At 56.3% G+C, this 12,373-nt stretch overlaps 1 long non-coding RNA gene across 1 annotated transcript; it reads left to right on the top strand.

Annotated features, from left to right (window-relative positions):
• Positions 1-511: 511 nt before the first annotated feature.
• On the top strand, positions 512-1,488 carry LOC118603980. Its single transcript, XR_004951560.1, has 2 exons — positions 512-605; positions 1,292-1,488. It is a non-coding gene; the product is annotated as an uncharacterized LOC118603980 (long non-coding RNA).
• Positions 1,489-12,373: the final 10,885 nt, after the last annotated feature.

Genomic DNA, 12,373 nt, shown 5'->3' with positions numbered 1-12,373 from the left:
CGAGCCTAGCGCACGTCTTCATTCTCGGCCGTCCGGGGATATGCCCAATCTGCGCCCAGCAGCTCCGATGCGCCGCGAATCCGTTTCATACTTCAAGGACCTTTTGGTCTTCGGGCCACTGGCCTGGGACCGGAGAGGCAGGGGACATGGACGACGCCGGCTGCTTACTTCGGCCGGCGGTGTCAGGCCCTGAGCGCGCCTCCTTTATTCGGAGTTGGAGGAAGGTAAACGGGGTCCCGAGACCCCGTAGCAGGTGGGGCTAGGGAGGGGGCCCTGTCGGGTCCAGGCACCCCGCCCCGTCTGGCGTTTGGTCCCACCCCTCTGTCCACCCGCGCGATGTCACTGGCTGCAGTGCCTGTCTGGCCGCCTCTTCCCCGCCTCCTCCTCTCCTCTCGGTCCCTGATTTTCGTCAGTGGGTCGGGTCCCGGGGCGCGCGCGCGCAACTCCGCCCAACTTTGCGAGCCTGTTGCTCCAGGAGATCTGCGCACTCTCAGGGCCCACCTCCCAGCTCCAACTCAGCCGCAGGAGAGGGGCGGGGGGCGGGGGGACGGCGCTGCCTCGCACGCTCTGAGTCTGCGCTGGCCCCGAGCGCCAGCGACCCGAAGGTGGTGGGCCAAAGCGGGTTGGGGGGTTTGCCGACTTCTTGGCTGAGGGGGTCAAAGTCCAGCTCCCACCCCCGTCCCCTAGCCTGGGGGTGGGCGGGGCCTCAGACAGAATCTGCGCGTTCTCTTGCATCCTCCTCTGGGTCGTGGGAGATCTTCGCATTGGGTTTAGAGACTCAGGTGCCCCTACCCCAGTACGGGAGAAATCTCTTTCTCTCTCTGCTCCGTGCGCAACAGGTTCGGGGCGGGTGACTGCGTCTGTTTTTATGACCCATGAGGCTCTAATGAGTGGCCAAGGCTGCCCTCTGGTTGGGGGGCGATGACTCAGTCTACGACGGTACTTCCTTTAGCTTGCCTCCATTCTCCTACGTGCCAGGGATCCAGGCGTCCTGAGAGCCCATTTCCACCTGAGCCCGGAGGACTGCGATCTCCTTACCTCACTCAGGACCCTCCATTGGGGGTTGGGGGGAGAAGGAAAAAACAAAGAGTCCAGTGTGCCTTTGGAGTGGGGAAGGGAGTGCTGAGTACTGGGGGGGGGGGGGTATGAAGAGGATATTGCGGGCAGGAAGGGAGCTCAGTCTTCTTTTTTGTTGCTGACCCTCGTTGAGGGAGAACTGGGGATAGGGCAGGAAACAGGGTAGCATATGCCCCCTTTTTTCCCAACCTGGTTGACCCACTTTCTCTTGCAGGGGTCCTGACTGAGCCCTGTCGGTCAAGAAGATCACCCAAGAAAATGTCAAAGTGATGGTAAACTTGCTAGCGGAGGCATGCTGCCTTCCCTACCCCACTGCCAGGGCCTTAGCCAGGCTTGTTTTCATTCTGTCCTGGAGGGCAGCGGTCCCCAATCTTTTTGGCACCAGGGACCGGTGCTCCTTTAAGAAGCTAATGCCTGATGGTCTGAGGTGAAGCCGAGGTGGTGATGCTAGCGCTGGGGAGCGGCTGCAAATACAGATGAAGCTTTACTTGCTCACCTCCTGCTGTGCAGTCCAGTTCCTAACAGGCTACAGACCAGTACCCTTCACGGCCCAGGGGTTGGAGACCCCTCTTGTAGGGGTAGGAGTCTTATCTGTTTCCTGCCTGGCTACCTTTCTGTGGCCCAGCTGGGAGTCCCTCTTATAGAAAGCAGGCAGATGTAGATGTCCAAGCCGGAAGGGCTCTTAGAGCTGTCCGGGCCGATCTGTTCTTTTCCGGTAAGGGGAAACTAAGTCAGGGCCCATAGTGAGTTACTGGCTGACTCTTGTCTAGTACACTGGAGAACTAGGGGTCGGGGAGGGTTTCCCCTAGTGGTGGAGCTTCTCTTTGATCCGTGTCCTCCCTAGCTTCTCCCGCCTCTCTGGGAGGTCCTCAAAAACCAAGAATGTGTTTCCCATGGATGGGGGTCCCTTTGGCCAGTCCCTGGTGAAACAGAATGATGGAGGAGAACAGCAAGCTGGAGGTTATGCTGGGCTCAGCCAGGGAGGAGCTAATGGAGCAGGGAGGAGCGGTAAGGGGTATGCCATCTTGGGCCACCTACATCCCCTGGTGCCAGGACCCTCGCCTGCCCTGGCCCTGCCCCGACCCAGGGCTCCTCTCCCCCTGCCAGATTTTACACCTTAGATACCAGGTGAGCTTGGAGGATGACCTCCTTTAACTCTACTCAGACTCTGGTGATGATGAGGAAGAGGGGGAGGGCTATGAGAAGGAAGAAGAGGAAGAAGAACAGGAAGTAGAGGAGGAGCGGCATCATGATCATCCCTTTGAGGCTCCTGAGCTGTAAGTGTCCTGCCTTTGTACCTGGGTAGCCTCTTTGCCAAGCCTCAGCTTCCTTGTTTGCAAACTGGTGCATGGAGGGATGGTTAGTGTACCTGCCAGCAGGGTTGCTGGGCTAATTGAGACCGCCACACAACCTGAGTGGGCTGGGAGCTGGGTGCCCCCCTCCCATCCCACAATACTGTCTCCCGTTACTCCCTCCCTAGGATCCTTCTACCTGAGCCAGAGTCGCTTCACCACTGCCCACAGCTAGAAGCTCTGCAGGAGCAGCTGAGGCTGCTGGAGGAGGAGCAGCTGAGAGAGGAGGTGAGGATGGGGGAAGGGGATGCCTGCGGGCAGTGGGTATTGACACTCCTGCCCCTTCCTCTCACCCTCCCTCCAGGCCCTTCTCCTTGAAGCACTTGAGGAAGAGGAGCAGATGCTCCTTCTGGAATGTGTGGAGCAGTTTTGTACATGAAGTTGTAGCTTGGGGTAGGGGGCTGTCCCAAGGAGCAGAAGAAAGAACTCAGGACTGAGTTTGGAGATCTGAGTTCAAGCCCCAGCTCTGGTACTCTCTAGCCGTGTGAGCTCAGACAAGTTCCTTGACCTCTTTGAACCTTCATCTTTAGAATGGGGATTAATAATCTCAGTCCTGATGACCTCTCCAGGGGTTACAGCCGAGGAAATGCCTTGTACAAACTGTAAAGAGCTATACGGAGGCTGTGGGTTTCCTCTAAGTCAGTCTCCTTTTATTGTTTGGGGCAAGAGGAGGGAGGAGCCTAAAAGTGAGGAAGAGAGGGAGCCGTAAGGTTTTGGAGACTATGCTCCCCATGGTACTGAGGCTGGGGCAGTTCAGAGTTGCACATTAGGCAGTGGCTTTGCCTGGTACCGCACGTTTATGAAGATGAGTGAGGGACAGTGTTTGTCCCTGAGGAACTCGAGTCTGGCTGGTGAGAGGCAGGCTCAAGAAGGCAACAGCTCTTCTCATCCCAAACCTGGCCTTTCTTCCCCTTGGCTCTCCCAGCTCCCTGAATGGCCCCACTGGTCCCCAGACCCTGGAGTAGGAGCCACTTGTCACACTCTTGCTTCTCCCTCCTAGGAAAGGCTTAAGTCTCTTTCTTCCTCCCTACCCTGGCTGCCTCTAGCCCAGGCCACCTCTTAACTGGTCTCCTTGCCTCCAATCCAGGCCCTTCTGCATACAGCCCCAGTGAGTTTTCTAAAACCAAATTCGATTGTGACTCCTTTGCCTACAACCCCCCAAATACCTTACCATCGGCCAAAGAATACAGCCCCGGCTCCTTACCCAGCTTTGTGACCTGGGCCCTGCTCACTCCCTGAGCCACTCCCCACCACAGTGTCATGTGCTCCTCCCTGAGCCTCTTTGCACCCTGCCTAGGCTTTGTCTTCCCTACTGCCTGGCTGAGCCCCATTTGCCCCAGGGGGTCTTTGCTTCGCAGACCTTGCAAGGCCGTGCTAGGTGCCACAGCTGTGACCCCCTCCTGCATTCTTGACACTTGCTTCATCCCGGTCTGCGATACCAGCCATTGTGATTTCTTTTCCCATCAGTCTCCCCGCTAGACTGGAGCTCAGTATGGGCTGGGACCAGATTTTGTTGACTGTCCACCCAGTGCCCTGCTCCATGTGAGTCAATAAAGGTGTATTGGAAAGAAGACCTGAGTTAGGAATGCTATCCCAGTGGACCCTTGGGGACCCTGCAGGATCTGGGGCTGGGGGTGAATAGAGGCCTCAGGGAGGGCCAGAACTGGTCCCCGAAGGCCAGGGGAGCCAAGGAGGACCTTCTCTTCCCACTCCTCCCCAGCGAAGGCCAGCCAGCAGATGGCCGAGCTGTTGGAGGTGCTGGTGCTCAGAATGGAGAACTGTGAGCAGCAGCAGCAGGAGGTCTCCCAGCTGCGGACCCAGGTCACGAAGCTGCAGCAGTGCTGCCAGTTGGTGCGTCGGGGGGGGGGGGGGTACGTGGGGCTCACTCCTCCAGTCATGGCCCTGTGCGACCCAAGGCGTCTTTTTCCTGCCCCTACCTTCTGGAGCTCTCAGCTCAGCCGGGCCCAAAGATCCTGTCCAAGTCAGAGTCGGAGTTGGGGGAGACCTCAGAGAGCTCCCCACATCCTGTCCCTTCGTCCCAAGAAAGGGACCAAGGTGTTCCAGGAACCAGGCCATATGATCCCCGCCCCCCCGCCCCCCCCCTCCACACACCTATTTGGCCTATTCCATGTGACTTCCTATTTAAATGGCTGCCAGAGACTCACCGATGGGCCTGGGAACACTTGCCAGAAGCAGGGGGTGTGTGGGAGTGGGGAGGCGTTGCCTGGGGCTCACGCATCTTGGGTCCTTTCAGTATGGGGCTGAGACAGAAGTTGTAGCAGCAGCTGGCTTCGGAGAAGGAAATCTAGATGCAGCTCCAGGGAAGCGAGGCTCCCCCTGGGCTCCTGCCCCTGCCTTTGAGAGCCCCTGTCACTGACTCTCCCACGAAGACAAGCTCCTTGTAGCAGGGATGGGTCTGTCCCTCCCCGTGCTCTCAGTATCTGGCACAGGGCCTGCAGATGGCAGTTCAGTTGGGGTCTGAGTGGAGTCCAGGGACCTACCTGGGGTCACCCTGCATGTCATGTGGGTCTAAAGTCTGGGCCTCTTGCCTCTTAGCCCAGCTTCCTGGCCCCCTAGGGGAGAGAGTGGGCAAGGCATGCTCAGCCTGGTATACCTGGATTCCAACAGAACCTGTGGAAGAAGCGCGTGGAGTGTGGAGACATGCTGAGCGAGGCCCAGGAGGATGCGAAGACCCTCCGCCAGCAAGCCCCAGTGTCCACAGGCTGTGTCGGCCACTATACACACCTGGAACCTCTGGTGAGAACCCCCTGCCCACAGCCTCTCTTATCTGTGTTCCCTGTATCTACACCCTGCTGCCCAGTTTCCATTCTCAGTCCCTTTCTGTGCCTGGAAGTCTTAGGGGGAAGGGTTCAGTGGGGGTCCTGTGGTAATGTCCCACCTCCTGCCCTAAGAGGCTCGTCCTGGTTTCCAAGAGTCCCTGGCTGAGGAGCTCAGAACGTCTAGGAGGAGGATCATCTCAGACCCTGTGTTTTTTATGGGGAGGTGCGCTGCCGGCCCCCAGGCCCTTGCCGGCCCACACCTTTGCCTTTCCCGTGGTGGGAAAGGTTTGCCCTCTTGCTTCACCACCCTTTTCTCTATCCACAAGGTCTGGGTCTGGGTCCCTCATTTCTCCCTGGAATTTTTGTTGCAAGACGGGTTCCCAGAGACTTTGCAGTTTCAGCTTCCTTTGCTTTGGGACAGTGATGGGCCTTCTCTCTGTTTAAGGAATTGTGAAATGACCACAGAGGAGATGTCAGACCTGAGGTAAGCAAGCCATCACCTTCCCTCACCTTTCAGCAGCCAGGCAGCCACCTGAAGCTGGTTCTGGTACCCCACAGCTGTGGAGAAGACCCCACTCTCTGCTGGGCAGACGTCATTATGGGAAGGAGCTGCCTCCTTTTCCTTCAAATCTTGCTGATAGGTGGCCACCTGATTTAAGGCAGCTCCGAAGTGGAGACTGGAGCCTTCCCTTCACCTGACAAGGGGCTGAGAGGCAAATGGGCAGTGGTCTGAGAGCTGAGAACACCTGAGACTGAGTCCTTCCTAACTTGCTCCCTTTATTGGCCGTGCATTCTTGGGCAAGCCATTTGACCTGTCTGAGCCTTACTAAAATGGATTTGTTTCTATGGCAAGCAGCTGTGGGTTGGGTTGGGAGGGTTCAATAACGAAGGAGGGGGCAGAGGCGATATTATTCCTGTTGGTCTATGCTGAGTAGCAGGAGGGGTGCTAGGGGAAGGCGGAGCCTACGCAGTGCTGGGGACCATTCTTCCTCCTTCCTACCAGGGGCATGAGCCGGGTGTTTGAAGCCTTGAGGCTGATACCCAGCTCTGCCCGCCTTGCCCCACTCCCATTGGCTGGGACAGAACTGTGTTGTAGTTCTGTGTCTATGTGTAGACTGGGCTCCTCCGCTGGGGCTGGAGATGAGGGGGCGGGGTGGGGGAGTGGGGAGGCTGGGAACTCTGGCTGGGGCTGGTTGCAGAGGCATGGAGACTTCCCTGCCTCTCTTGCACTACAGTGAGGAGCCAGAGCAGGAGCAGGGGTTCGAGGCTGAGGAGCGGTCGTAGCGAGGATTTCATGCCTGCGGAGGAGTTAGTGCCTAAGGAGGAGCTGGGGTCCATAGAAGAGGTGGTGCCAGCTGAGGACGAGGAGACGGAAGAGGCAGAGGTGGCGCTGGAGGAGGCTGAGGCCTGGGAGGAGGCGGAGGCAGGACTGGATGAGGCAACGCGGAAGAAAGTGGTGGCCTGAGACCTGGAGGCCAGCGGCTTGGGCCTCTCGTGCCAGGACATGAAATGTGTCCTCTAGCAACTGGCCAACTGGCAGGACACCCATTGCATGTGGCAGCTGAAGCAGGAAATGCTCCAGAAAGGTGAGTGCTCCCATGCGGGCCTCCCTCCTGCCAGCCGGACAAGCTGCAGATCATCAAGCCGATGAAAGGTAAGGGTCCATGAGCTCCCTTCCCCTTGCTCCCTTGCCCTGGCCCGACCCAGTGTGCGCTGATTTGTATGGATTTTGCATAAACAAGTCAGGTTGGCTCAGCAGAAACTGCTCATTTACATGGAATTTGCATAGGATTCCAGGTCTCCACCCCCTTTTCTCCTGGGGGCTGGGCTGGGAGTCAGGACAGGGAATGCAGCCTCCACTGCACCTCAGCTTCCCGTCTCTGCCCACCCCTTTTTCCTGTCCCTCACCCCTGCCATCCCCAAGGCTCCCCAACCCTGCAGCAATGGCAGCAACAGGCCAAAACAAACATGGAGGGCAAGATCGTGGAGCAGCTACCCAGGGTGCCGACCCAGGACTTGCGAAGGCCAAGGCGGGAGGAGGACAGGGCCAACCCTCCCACGGCTGGAAGGAAGAAGGGCTTTCTGGGGCCACCGAGGCTGCTGGGACAAAGGCCTCCGCCAGCAAGGGCCATAGTTGGACCAGTCCCCTGGGTGGGTCTGAAGGTGGGCTAGGGCCTCCTGCAGGGTAGGGGTGGGTGGATCAGGGTCTCCTCTCCCCAGTTAGGAATCCCAAAAGTTGGCGACCTGCACTTGCAGAGTGCGGGCTATGTGCTAGGCCGTGTGAGCCCTGCCTTCAGGGAACTCACAGAGATATCAAAGATGATTCACTTATGCGTGTTATCTCCTTGAATCCTCTCACCCCTGTGGGTAGATATCATCTTCATTTATTTGGTGAAGAAACTGAGGTTCAGAGAGAGAAAGTAACTCCATCAGGGTCTCACAGCTAGAGTGGATCTGAGCCTGGTCTCGTCACTATTATGCCATAATGACTTCCCTGGCCCATCCCTCTCCTCCGACCCCGTCCTGGTCCCTGCCTGGCCTCCTGGGTCAGCCATGAAGTTTACAACCTGTTGGCAGCCTCACCATTATATCTGCCCTGTCCTCACTCGGATGGTCCTTTCGGCATTGCTGGGTGGCCTCATCAGGGTCACCATGGAAGGCTATGCAGATTGTAAACTGAATGGTGACCTCTACGGCCGAGCAGTGGGCAACCTTCATAACTGTCAGTGGCAGCCATCTCTTCCTGATAAGGCTGACCAGGCCCCCGCCTTTGCCTGCTGCCCAGGCCAGGCCTGTGGCCCTCAGGCCCCCAGTTCACATCTACCCGCCTCTCTTCCAGGCTTTGCTGTTTCCCAGCAGCCTGCAGAGGCCCCATAGAAAGACTGCTGCCTGGTCAAGTCCCACTCCACGCCCCCTTCCCGGATCCCCCTTTCATTCTTCAGAAGTGGGACCCCCTGTCTGTCACCAGCCCACCCTCTGTACTGCTGAACCTGGGCTGGTGTTTGAGGGCCCAAGCCTCGACCCTCTTCTGGGACAGGCTGAAGGAAGCCTGGCTGTCCTTCTGCAGCCAGTGCAAAAGCTGTGGCTGCTGAGCCCGGATCCCATGGTGGCTCCAGGCACCGAAGAAGCCCAGAGCGAGGCCTACCAGCTACCAGATTCAGCTCTGAGCTGGGGGAGGGGCACTGGCCCTTGGAGCAGGAAGTTGTTCTGAGGACCCTTCTAAAACCATACCCTTACCCCTTAACCCCCAAATTAAAGGTGGCTCCTGAGTCCTTGTGATTTGGGGGATCCCCATTCTTGGCCCTCTCTTCTCAGTCCCTAATTACTGTTTATAACGGGAAGTGTTTCTACGTGAGGAGTCTCTCTGCCCGGTGGTGGGTGGTGCGCCTTCCCCAGCCCCTTGCATGGCCTGTGAGTGTCCTGGTTCCCACCTCAGGCCCAGTCGCTCCCTCCCACGGCCCTCCCCTTAGTGCTCCTTGTTGCCTCCTTCCCGATCTCTCCTTCTTCACTCATAAACATCTGGAGCTAGGGGGGCCTGTGACCCCCACCTCTGCCGCTCCGCTCCCACCACGCTCCTCGCTCTCCTGTTGCTCGTCAGCCTGTGTACTTGTCATTGCAGGAAATAAAGAACCTGTGCTCTACTTGGCCCATCCTCCAGCCATCTTTCTCAGGGAGTGTGCGCACATGTGTGTGTGTGTGTGTGTCTGTGCGCGCGCGCCCACGTGTGCGTGCATGTGCTTTGGTAGGTAAAGTTGTGGGGAGAAGGAGGGCTCCAGCATTGAATGATGTGCCAAAGACTTTGATTAAATCCATTATTTAATCATATCAACAACGCTTGCGGGTTGGCGTGTGATCTGATAAATGGTTGTCAGATGATGAAACAGGTCCAGGCAGGATAAGTGACCCTCCCTAGAATCTAACAGCAGGTAATGGAGTCGGGATTTGAACCCAAGGCCTCGGGCACTCATGCTTGCACAGGCTCTCCCCCTGATCCTTTCTGCTCCAGCGTCTCTCATGCAGTGCTCAGTGCTGAGGGTGAAGCTGAGTGAGAGTCGCCCACTGTCTTAGGTAGAAGTCCCCTAGGAGAAGACCCGGAAGAGGGTTTGAAGACAAGTGGTGACTTGAGAACAGAAAGAAGCTAATGAAAGGGAGTTTTAGGCAACAAAGGCACAGTCTTAACTGTGGAACCCTGGGAAGCAAGTATAGCCCTTTGCAATTCAAAGTGTAGTCCATGGACCAGCCTCGTTGACATCCGCTGGGAGCTTATCAGAAATGTAGACTCTCAGGTCCCACCCTAGACCTAGAGAGTCAAAGTCTGCAGGTTCACAAGGCCCCCAGGCAATGCACATGCCTGTTAAAGTTGGAAACACACAGATATAGACCCCATCTCAGTTATCCCACCCAAGTGGTGAGGAAGCTGGGGCAAGCATCCTCCAGCTCTCATTCATCGTTGGCCGAGGGCTGTTCCTGGTGCATTAACTCGCTGGTGCTCTGGTCTCTCCATGCTCGGAGCTGAAGGAAAATCCCCAGGCAGAGAGTAACTGCTTGTAGTGGAACACGGTTGGCATTTACGAGAATGGTGAGTGCCAAGGACACCAGCAGGGCACCACGGTGTCTGCTATAGGCCACACCTTGTACCACTCAGAAGCTCCGTGTGGCGTTCACTCTGGCCTGGCATTGCTTCTTTAAGATGGTGGCTGGTCACAGTATCTTAAAAAAAAAAAAAAAAAAGGTACACCTGGCGGCCGCGTGGTCTAAGCTGTGCTTTCCACTGCTGCACGTGATCCTAGCACCCTAAGTGCTATTTCTCACCTCCGTCCTCTACCACCCGTCCTCTATTCCCCTCATCCATGGCCAGCTGGTTCATGTTGCTTTCCTGGTGAAGTAACCCAGACCTTCACCCCCCAAAAGGTTTCACACCTTGGTCACCAAGCCTTTTCAGGCCATTGTTGCTGCAACTTCCTGTTTATGGTTATCACCCGGCAGGAAGTCCCAAGAGGCACCCCAGCGAGCCTCCATTCCTGTGTACCCTTCCTGCGTTATTGTGAGGCAGTGAGCCTAGCCCTCAAACTAATCAGAGTCAATTACCTCTCATAGTAATTGACCTTTCTTTGACCGCTGGTCTAATGGCGTGAAGGCAGCAGCTGTACCTTTAGGATTTAGGGGAATCTTTACAGTATTCTCTGGTGGAAGCGTACCCCCACCCACCCCCAAGAACAAGGATTTTTAGTCCAGAAATATTGAGAAGACAGGAAACACAGATTCTGAGGTTGGCCCCTGGCAGTGATGGCGACAGGGGCCACTTCCACTCTACCCCTCGGTTCCTGGACCCATGTGTTCCTGTGACTGGGGACACAGCCCCATCTAACAACCACTGGTTCAAAGTACATCCTGCATTCCAACGCCAGGGCTCATCCCCAAGTTAGCCTCACCTGTAATTCCAACATTCTCTCAGGCCTGTAGCGATGTGGTATGCGGTGGGACAAGCGGATCCCAAGGTCATGTGCTCGTTGCCGCACCTCCTCCACTGTAAAGCAGGCCCCTTGTCTGAGGTCACGTTTTATGGCATCCTCTGATGGCAAGTCATATACACTGTGAGTTCTTAGATGCTCTGTAGTCCTGTAGCGCTGGCAGATGCATGTGGGCAGGAAAGCAAACTCGTACTTAGGATATGTATCAGGCCCCACAAGGACGGCTGAACACCTCTTCTAGAGTGTAATCTAGCAACAAGTAGCTTGTTGGTCTCCTGGAGGCACAGTCTATTATCAAGAGCTCAGAGTTAAGTCTCTGCTGCCGATGAATCAGCTATTTAGCAGAGGCAGCAACTAGATTGGCTGTCAGGCCCAGGCATGACCTCTGTCTCTGCTGCCATTGTCGCTGTATTTGTGAGCCTGTAGTGTAAGTGTGCAGTGGCTGAAGACTGCATCTGGCTGACGGCCACCGGATGAATAGCTCGGTTGTTCGGGTGGCTGCTCTCGGGTGGGTCTCAAGCCGCTCACTTCGTGCCTCTTCCACAGAGCCATCTGCTTGCCTCTTCCCAGAAGTCTCTCTCTGATGTTCTCATTTCGTTCCTGCACGTCCCCTGACCGACCAGATGAACCCTCCGTCACTGTCCAGAAGTCTGCGCATATGCTTCCCTCAGACTCCTTCTCCCTCCACGCCAAGCTGATGACCAGGTCTACTTGAAATTCCACCCACTGGAAGGATCGCCCCTCACCAATGCCTTTTGGGGTCACCCCCGGGTGGGCCATAGTGTGGCAGCAGTCCATTTTCAGTTTTTACCAACATGTCAGGCCTGCACATTTGTGAACCAGGCCTGGGTTCTTCCTTCTCTATGAGCTGACCATAGAGAACCTGTAATGAGGCCATGGGGGTGAGCAGAGAGGAGGCACGGGTGTGATAGGCGTAGGTACCTGGGGGTGTGGGTGACTGAGTACCTTTGTGCCTTCTCACCTTCCTCAGGCCCAATCTCAAATACGCCACGTCCCTCTTAAGCTCGGCCCACCTGGCCTCGTGACAGGGTGGGTCTGAAAATACCCAGCTCACGACAGGCCACTCTGGTTGCATGATAACAAAATCCAACGGCCAAGTGCTCATTCCCTATCAGAGACCAGGAGCCCACCAGGCGTGGCTTTTTAAACAAGAAGTAATTCTCTCTTGCAGATGGCATGACCTTGCTCTAAAACAGGAGTCAGCAAACGATGACCCACGGGCCAAATCTGGCCCATCACCTGTTTTTATATGGCCTGCTAGCGAAGAATGATGTTTATATTTTAAATAGTTACATTTTAAACTGCTATTTGAGTATCTATACAAATAGCCTTTTGGCCAGCAAAGCCTAAAATATTTTCTATCTGGCCCTTTTAGAGAAAATTTGCCTCCCGTAGGGGTCTGCCCTGCAGTTCTCCTCCAGCTGTCGCCTGTCATTGACTGAGAGACCTTGCTTGTGGAGGCACTAACTCCTCAGCCTTTCCAGCCTGCCTCGCACTCAGAAAGCCCTCAGGTGGAGAGTAGCATGTGCCTGTGGGAGGATGCCGCCGACAGGCACAGAGCAGTGAGGGACTGTGGGTGGGATACCAACAAGTGCCTACGCCGGCCACTCCCCCATTTGACAAATATAGATTGGGTACCTTTTGTTCTTGGCACTGGGGATTCAGCAGGGAA

This window comes from Rousettus aegyptiacus, unplaced genomic scaffold (genome assembly GCF_014176215.1).
Source record: "Rousettus aegyptiacus isolate mRouAeg1 unplaced genomic scaffold, mRouAeg1.p scaffold_m13_p_6, whole genome shotgun sequence".
Lineage (NCBI taxonomy): Eukaryota > Metazoa > Chordata > Mammalia > Chiroptera > Pteropodidae > Rousettus > Rousettus aegyptiacus.
The sequence above is the reverse complement of the archived record's forward strand: the minus strand, read 5'-3'. Positions and strand labels throughout refer to the sequence as shown.